Source organism: Mesoplodon bidens (genome assembly GCF_964165515.1).
Source record: "Mesoplodon bidens genome assembly, chromosome: X".
NCBI lineage: Eukaryota > Metazoa > Chordata > Mammalia > Artiodactyla > Ziphiidae > Mesoplodon > Mesoplodon bidens.
Genome location: NC_138163.1, coordinates 99164389 through 99173579, shown reverse-complemented (window position 1 = coordinate 99173579; position 9191 = coordinate 99164389).

Here is a 9191-nt window from a genome sequence, read left to right as displayed (position 1 = left end):
TGTGGCTTTCAGGATTTTTTCTTTGACTTTTAACAGTTTAAATATGATATGTTTAGGTATAGAGTTCTTTCTGTTTATCCTACAGCGAATTCATTAATGTTATTGTATGTGTAGATTAATGTTTTTCATCAAATTTGGGATAGTTTTAGCCATTACTTCTGAAACATTTTTTCTGCCCCTTTCTTTCCTCCCCTTCTGGCCAACTTCCAGAGTCCCAAAGAAGTTGGTGCATTTTTTCATTTGTTTATTTTTGTTTTTGTTTTTCTGCAATTTTGTTAGTTTTATCATCGCTTTTTGAGGAACGGATTTGTTGAGCTTCTCACTAACCTATTTTGGAAGTCCCACCTCTAGAGGAGCTCATTTTAATACCTAATATACTTCCATGTCAAGTGGAAGTCAAACAGCTGAAAACAGAAGGCAAGTGGTCCTGAGAAATAACTGCTTGTTAAAACATTTTAAAGGATACTTGAATTGAATTGCCCATTGAAGAAAACCTATTTTCAAACAAACCAGAGTGGTGAGTAATATTTATTAATACTTGTGTGATTTGGTAATTATTCACCAGCTGAACTAGTGTAATCATCTTACTAAAAGTTCTATAGTTCAAAGTAGTTAATCATGTTGACTAGAAATAACACTTCACACAACAAAGTTGAATTGACATATTTTCTTCCTCCAGCAGATGGTGACATTTTATAGATTATGGATAAATTGTCCAGAAGGACCAGCAAGCTAAGTGACTAAAATAGACTTGCATCTATTTCATTTCTTCTTTATCTACATCTTGAATTCATTTACAAAAAAGCATTCCTCAAGAAGCTACATCTATCAAAGTAGTCTAAGAACAATAAAAAATCATGACTAATATATACAGTAAAAATTTCAACTGCTTCAGTGCTGAGTTACATAGCGTTTTTAATCAGCTATTTTCTCATTTGGCATCAGGGCACATCAGCCTGCCTATATACAAAAATAGATCAGCAAGGACAGAATGTTCAAGTGGGTAAATTTGTCTTTAAATAATGTCCACCTCTGATTTATCTTTGTTTCTTTCTTCCATGGAGGTCCCTCGTTCCTCTCAGTCTCCCAAATTAGTTCTTTAGAATCAATTCTCCCTTCCTTTAAACTCAACACATTAATGTTTACTTCCCTAGTTTCTAACCTACAGTATAGAATCTAATTAAAATTAATTCTTAGGTGTATGTAATTAGTTGTCACAGCTTAATGTGCTAACTATACTGAGGATTTTAAATACACTAGTTCAAACCAAACATCAATTGAACATATATTTCAAGGTTTCTTGTGGAGCTCAGAGTCCATCTAGTAAGGGAAACAAACTCAAACAGTAGGTAAGAGGTATTTTAATGCACGTGTGCACAAGATTCCATGGGAACCCAGAATGTGAATCGTTAATTCTGTTGAAGGAACTTTATATGTGAGTTTCAAACCTCAGTGCCATACCATAGACTGAGATGGGCAAAGGGCATTTCAGGCAGAGGGAACAACTTGAACTCAGATTTAGAAGCATCAAACTACTTGGCATTTTTGCTAAACCCAGAACAGTCTTGTTTGAATACACAGCATAAAACACAGTGTGCCAACAGAACTGGAATGGTGGATGGGAGAGGAAGAGGAAGGAAATGGGGGAAAGTGAGACTGTAGAGGTAGGTTGGTGCCAGACTGTGAAACCCTTAGAAGGCATGCTAAAGAGTAATGACAGCTCTATGAAAAACCTTATGAGGTGTACTAAGGAGTGTGGACTTGACCTTGTGAGCCTCAGAGAGCTGTATTTTAAAAGCAGTGAGGGATGGAAGCAGAGAGACCAATTGAAAGGTGACAAATCGCACAAAGCCTGAGAGAAATAACACAGTGTGGATTGATGAGTGGTGACATCTTTCAGTGAAAAGTGTCAATGATGAAGGCAAGTGTAAGAGACATTAACATGGTAGACTTCTGGGCTGAGGCGAATGGCTGGATGTGGTGCCTGAGAAAAGGGGAGGCATGCCCAAAGATGACTGTGAGGTTTCTAATTCTGCCATCTTGGTGCCTAATGATAGCATTATTCAAAACACGAAATTCATGAAGAATAGCAAATTCGTAGAGGGCTGCAGAGGATTTGGTTGGGGACAAAATGAATTTGAGATGCTTGCAGGCATCCAGGTGGAGGTGCTGAGACAGAAGTGGAAATATGAGTCTCATTGGAGTTCAAGAGAGAAACCTGGAAATGGCATTTGAGTGAACACTGTAAACTTGCTGGGAGAGGCCATGGTAATGGAGTCTCAGGTGGTTGAGTGCAATGAGAAGAGGGGTCCGAGGAGATTAAGAAGGAGGAGCTTGAGCGGTAGCAAGGAATAGAGTTGTGTTTGAAGAGGAAAGATGGTAACTAACCCTCCTCTCACAGTGTAACCTCCATATTTGTGGGAGATGGAGTGGTATACAGTGATATCCTAACAATATTTCTAGAATAATCCCTGCCTCACTTTGGCCAGAGCTTGGAAGACTGTCCATGCCAGAAAGTCAACATCTTAAGAATGTGAAGTGAGAGTATTATGAAAGATGCCCTGACCTACACTGTGTACTTAATTAATTTTTCTTTTCTGATGAGAAAAAAATTAACAAACTTAACTAAGTTCCATTAAAATCTATGTTTTCCTCCTCACAAGATAAATTACACATATTACAACAAGGAAGGAAAATGTGTAAAATTGGGAAAATTCCTGTGAGAAGACACTCTTCACCCAGAAAATACATTTATTTGCTGATTTAAGTTTCTATCAGAACATACAGAGGGACCTGGGAAATGAGTTGTAATTGGATTTCAACAGGAATCCACCCTTTCTGCCTTTGTCGATGTCAGAGCGTGTGGTGGATGCTGTCCAGATTCTCCTTCAGGAATAAAGAAAATGTTCCCCAGCTGCTGGGAGTGGTGCCCACAGAGAGCCCTCAGCTGCCAGCCCCTTCAGAGATTGCCTTGGCTGAAGAGAACTGTCTCACCCAAAGTCAGAGCCTTCTATGGATCGGCCTGAAACTAATAACCGAATGACAGGGGACCTGTTCCCTCAACTTGGGACAACTCTCAATAGCCATTCCATCTTCAAAGGTCACCATGTGGTACACCAAAAGAGTCGTTGGGCTCCTATTGTAAGCCAGCTTCTCCCTCTTTCCAATCCTGCATCCTTCCATTCCGTTCAATAGACGTTGATGCCTCTGATAAATCTCCTGCATGCTAATCTCTATCTCAGAGTCTGCGTCAACAGAAGACTCAACCTATAACAGGGGTGAACTCATAGAGCATACACATGGGTTGCAGGCAAACCCTAGGCCCACCTTTTCATCCATTTGAGCTTGGTCATTGGGAGAATGCAGGGCTAGAAATACCTGGATTTCTTAATTTTATTTTTAAATTAACCTACAGTAAAACTTACTCTTTGGGGCATACAGTTTTATGAGTTTTGACAAATGCACCAAGTCATGTAACCACAACCAAGATACAGAATAGTTATAATTACCACCACGCCCCAAACTCCCTCATCTGTCACTTTATAATCAGTTCCTCTACTCTGTCCTTAATCCCTGACAACCACTAATCTCTTCTATCAATATACTTATGCATATTCCGGAATGTAATATAAATGGAATCATACAGAATGTAGACTTTTGAGCCTGGTTTCCTTCACACAGAATAATGCATTTGAGATTCATCCATGTTGTGTATTATCAACAGTGTATTCTTTTTTATTGTTGAGTAGTATTTCATTGTATAGATCACCACACTTTGTTTCTCCATCCACCAACTGAAGGACATTTAGGTTGTTTCCAATTTTTAGCAACTATTACAAAAACTGCTATATTCACGTAGAGGATTTGGTTTGAACATCAGTTTTCATTTCTTTTGGGTAAATATGTTGCCGTGGAATTGATGGGTCATGTAGTAAGTGTATTTTTAACTTTATAAGAAACTGCCAAACTGTTTTTCCAAACTGTTTGAACCACTTTTACACTCCTGCCAGCAATGTGTTAGAGTTCTAATTGTGCTACAACCTTGCCAGCTGCTGTTATTGCCAGGTTTTTTTTAAGCCATTATAATAGGCATTCAGTGGCATTTCATTGTGGTTTTAATTTGCATTTTACTATCAATGTTGAGCATCTTTTCTTACAGGAAATGCAGTGGAATATCTTCCTTGGTGCAGTGTCTGTTCAAATCTTTTGTGCATTTTCATATTGGGCTTTTTGTTTCCTTACTGTTGAACTTCGAGAGTTCTTTGTATATTCTAGTTATGTCTTTTGTCAAAGATGTTACTTATAAATATTTTCTCCCAATATATAGCTTTTAGTTTTACCCTCTTAACAGCATCTTTTGTTGAGCAAAAATTTTTACCTTTCATGAAGTCCAACGTATCAAATTTTAATTTTATAGATGGTGCTTTTGGTGTCATATCTAAGAATTCTTGTGCCCAGGGCACAAAGATTTTTTCTATGTTTTCTTCTAAAAGTTTTACATCTTACATTTAGGTCTACGATTGATTTTGAGTGAATTTTTGTAAAAAGTGTGAGGTATGTGTTGAGGTTCATTTATTACATATGGATGCCCAATTGTTCCAGTACCATTTTAAAAAAAGTTTTATTGAAGTATAGTTGAGTTACAATGTTTTGTTAATCTCTTCTGTACAGCAGAGTGACTCAGTTATATATATATATATATATATATATATTTCTTTTTCATATTTTTTTCATATTCCTTTCCATTATGGTTTGTCAAAGGATATTGAACATAGTTCCCTGTGCTATACAGTAGGACCTTGTTTTCTATTCATCCTATATATAATAGTTTGTCTCTGGTAATCCCAAACTCCCAATCCTTCCCTCCCCTACCAGCCCTCCCCCTTGGCAACCACATGTCTATTCTCTATATCTGTGAGTCTGTTTTTGTTTTGTAGATATGTTGTTTTGTATCATATTTTAGATTCCACATATAAGTGATATCATATGGTATTTGTCTTTCTCTTTCTGACTTACTTCTCTCAGTATGATAATCTCTAGGTCCATCCATGTTGCTGCAAATGACATTATTTCATTCTTTTTATGCCTGAGTAATATTCTATTGTATATATATACTACATCTTCTTTATCCATTCATCTGTCAATGGACATTTAAGTTGTTTCCATATCTTGGTTATTGTAAATAGTGCTGCTATGAACATAGGGGTGCACGTATCTTTTCGAATTACAGTTTTGTCTAGGTATATGCCCAGGAGTGGGATTGTAGGATCATATGGTAACTCTACTTTTAGTTTTTTGAGGAACCTCCATATGTTTTCCACAGTGGATGCACCAATTTATATTCCCACCAACAGTATAGAAGGGTTCCATTTTCTACACACCCTCTGCAGTATTTATTATTTGTGGGCTTTTTAGTGATGGCCATTGTGACTTGTGTGAGGTGGTACCTCATTATAGTGTTGATTTACATTTCTCTAATAATTAGCGATGTTGAGCATCTTTTCATGTGCCTATTGTCCATCTGTATGTCTTCTTTGGAAAAATGTCTATTTAGGTCTTCTGCCCGTTTTTCAATTGGGTTGTTTGTTTTTTTATTATTGAGTTGTATGAGCTGATTGTATATTTTGGAAATTAAGCCCTTGTCGGTTGCATTGTTTGCAAATATTTTCTCCCATTTCATAGGTTGTCTTTTCATTTTGTTTATGGTTTCCTTTACTGTGCAAAAGCTTGTAAGTTTGATTAGGTCCCATTTGTTTATTTTTGTTTTTATTTCTAGTGTCTTGGGAGACTGACCTAAGAAAACATTGGTACGATTTATGTCAGAGAATATTTTACCTGTGATCTCTTCTAGGAGTTTTATGGTGTGACATCTTATGTTTAAGTCTTTAAGCCATTTTGAGTTTATTTTTGTGCATGGTGTGGGGGTGTGTTCTAACTTCATTGATTTATATGCAGCTGTCCAACTTTCCCAGCACCACTTGCTGAAGAGACTTTTTCCCATTTTATATTCTTGCCTCCTTTGTCAAAGATTAATTGATTGTATGTGTATGGATGTTTTCATGGGCTCTTTATTCTGTTCCACTGATCTGTATGTTTTTGTGCCAATACCACACTGTTTTGATTACTGTAGCTTTGTAGTATTGTCTGAAGTCTGGGAGGGTTATGCCTCCTGCTTTGTTCTTTTTCCTCAAGATTGCTTTGGCAATTCTGGGTCTTTTATGGTTTCATGTAAATTTTATGATTCTCTGGCTTTGCTAACCAGAAATTCTACCTAGAAAATTTTTAATGTTCTATTAAATAATTCTTGAGAGGAAGGGAAATTAAAAAATGAAATAATAGAATTAATTTAAAAATAATGCTAATAAAAACACTACATATCAGAAATTATTGGATATAATTTTTTAAATGATTGGATGAAATCCCATACCCTTAAACAATATCAATAAATAACAACAAATGAATAATATCCATACTAATAACATGAAAAAATGAAAACATGAAAATGTATGAATTAAATTCCCAACTCAGGGACTTACCTGGTGGTCCAGTGGTTAAGACTCCACACTTCCAGTTCAGAGGGTGTGGGTCTGATCCCTGATCACAGAACTAAGATCCCACATGCTGTGTGGCCAAAAAAAAAAAAAGAATATATATACATATATATATATATATATATATATATATATATATATATATATATATATACACACACACACACATATATAAATTCCCAACTCAAAACACTAGAAAAAGAGCAACAAAGTAAACAAAGTAAAAGCACAGGGAGGAAAGAATAAAGATAAAAGCAGAAATTAATGAGATTAAAAAATAGAAAAACAATATTTTTACATCTAATTAGTAAATCAAAAGCCTGTTTTTCTTGAATAAATTAGTAAAATAGACAAACCACTATTGTACTAATAGTTCCAGTTTAATGTTAAATATTTGTGGAGATAATGGGTATCCTTATCTTGTTCCTGATCTTAGCAGAAGTTTCCCTAGTGTTCCAAGAAAAAAAAAAGGTGGCAGACGTATACAAAGTTAGAAATGACATGAGGGAAATAATCATTGAAATAGAAGAAATTTTTTTTAATCATGAGGACTTTCATAGACGTCTATGCAAATAAATTTGAAAACAGATGAAATAGATAAGTTTCTAGGAAAATACAGTTGCTAAAATTGACCCCTTTAGAGAGACAAAGCTTAAACATATCAATTTCTTTAAAGTTATAAAAGAACTCTTCCACAAAAAAGCAGTTGCCGCAGATGGTTTCACAGGAGAATTCTGCCAAACATCCATAGACAGGACTGTTCAAATAGTACATAAATTATTCCATAGCATGGAAAATGAAGGAGAACCTTTACTTTCTTTTTATGAAGCAAGTATAATCTTGATACCTAAACCTTATAAAGACAGCATAAAAAATCACAAATTAAATCACTTTTATGGATATTGGTGCAAAAATACTAAATAAAAAATAAGCACACGTGATCCAACATGACATTAGTAAGTAATACTCCATGTCTAACTGGGATTTAATCCTGAAATGAAAGGTTGGTTCAATATTATGAAATTCATTAATATAACATATTAACACATCTGAGAAGAAAAATTATTTGATTATCTCCATTGATGTGAAAAAAGCCTTTGACAGAATTTAACTTTATTTCCTAATTTTAAAAACACTCAAGAAAATAGAAATTTATGGATACTTCCTTTACATACTTCCCAGCATCTCAGGAATTTCTGTTAAGATCAGGAACAAGGTAAGGATACCCATTATCTCCACGACTATTTAACACTAAAGTGAAGGAATTAGCCAATAGAATTAGACAAGAGAAATTAATTAGAGGCATAAGAGTTTGAAAAACAGAAATAAAACTATTTCTATTTGCAGATGACATGATAGTAAACCTGGAGGCCCCTACAGAGTCAATAATAAAAACTAACTCAAACAATGAAAGAATTCAGTAGTTAGCAGGATATAAAATTAACATAAAGGAATCAGCTGCTTCATGTAAACAATAACCTGTTAGCAAATGTAATCTTAGAGAAAAATCCATTTACAATAGCAACAAATAAGATAAAATACTTGAGAATAAGTTGAACAAGGAATATGCTAATCTATACAATGAAAACCTTAAAACACTCCTGAATGACACAAAAGTAGTCTTGAGCAAATGGAAAGACATTCCTTTATCTTGGATAGGACAAGTCAATATCATAAAGACAATTCTCCTCCCTAAGTTATTTTAAAAATTTACCACACTCTCAATAAAAATACCAATAAGTTTTATTCTGGACCTAGACAAGTTGACCCTAAAATTTATATGGAAAAACAAATTTGTGAGAATAACAAAATGGTCTAAGTTTTTTGAACTGGCCAGGTTCTCTTCTGCTGCTCCATTGCCACCTTATTTAATTGGGTTCTTCTCCATCTTCAGATCTCAGCTCGAGTGTCCCTTCTGGGAAGGCTTTACTACACACACACACACACACACACACACACACACACACACACACAGTCTAAGGCAGGCATTTTGTTATACACTCTCACAGAACTGTGTTCCTCTCCTTCATAGCACTTGGCTCAATTTGGAGTTATTTACACACTGGGGGATTTATCTGGTTAAAGCTGGTCTCCTCTCCTAGGCTGGAAAGGACAAGAGAGGAGAGACAGGGACTGTTTTCCTCACCATGTATCTCTTCAGCCCAGCACAAACCTAGGTGTAAATGCATGATTGCATTTGGTAAATATTTTTGAATAAATATCAAGACATGAAAAAAATACAAAGGAAAGTTCCAGCCATTTTTGAGGAAGTTTGGTCTCCAGTCCAGGGTTTTTAAAGGATTAAAGATGTGCTCTTAGCACCCCTGTTTATAATGTTTGAAACCTCATGAAAAAGAGAAAATGTAGCAGAATAAATGAATCAAAAGGAATCATTTTTTTTTCTTTTTCCCACCTCAACCATTGGCCTCATTTTTCCTCAGCCAGGCCTGGAGTTTCTGCTTTCCCAGGCTCTCTCCATCCTTTCCTTTCCTACTGCCATCTACTTCAAATCCTCCTCCCCTTCCCTCCCAGTATGTCTTCTTGCCTCCATCTCAATCCACTGGACTCCAGCAAGACTATTTTTGGAAAGTCATTTCTGCTAATATTACTTACTCCCTCAATAAAAATAGTCAGTGGTTT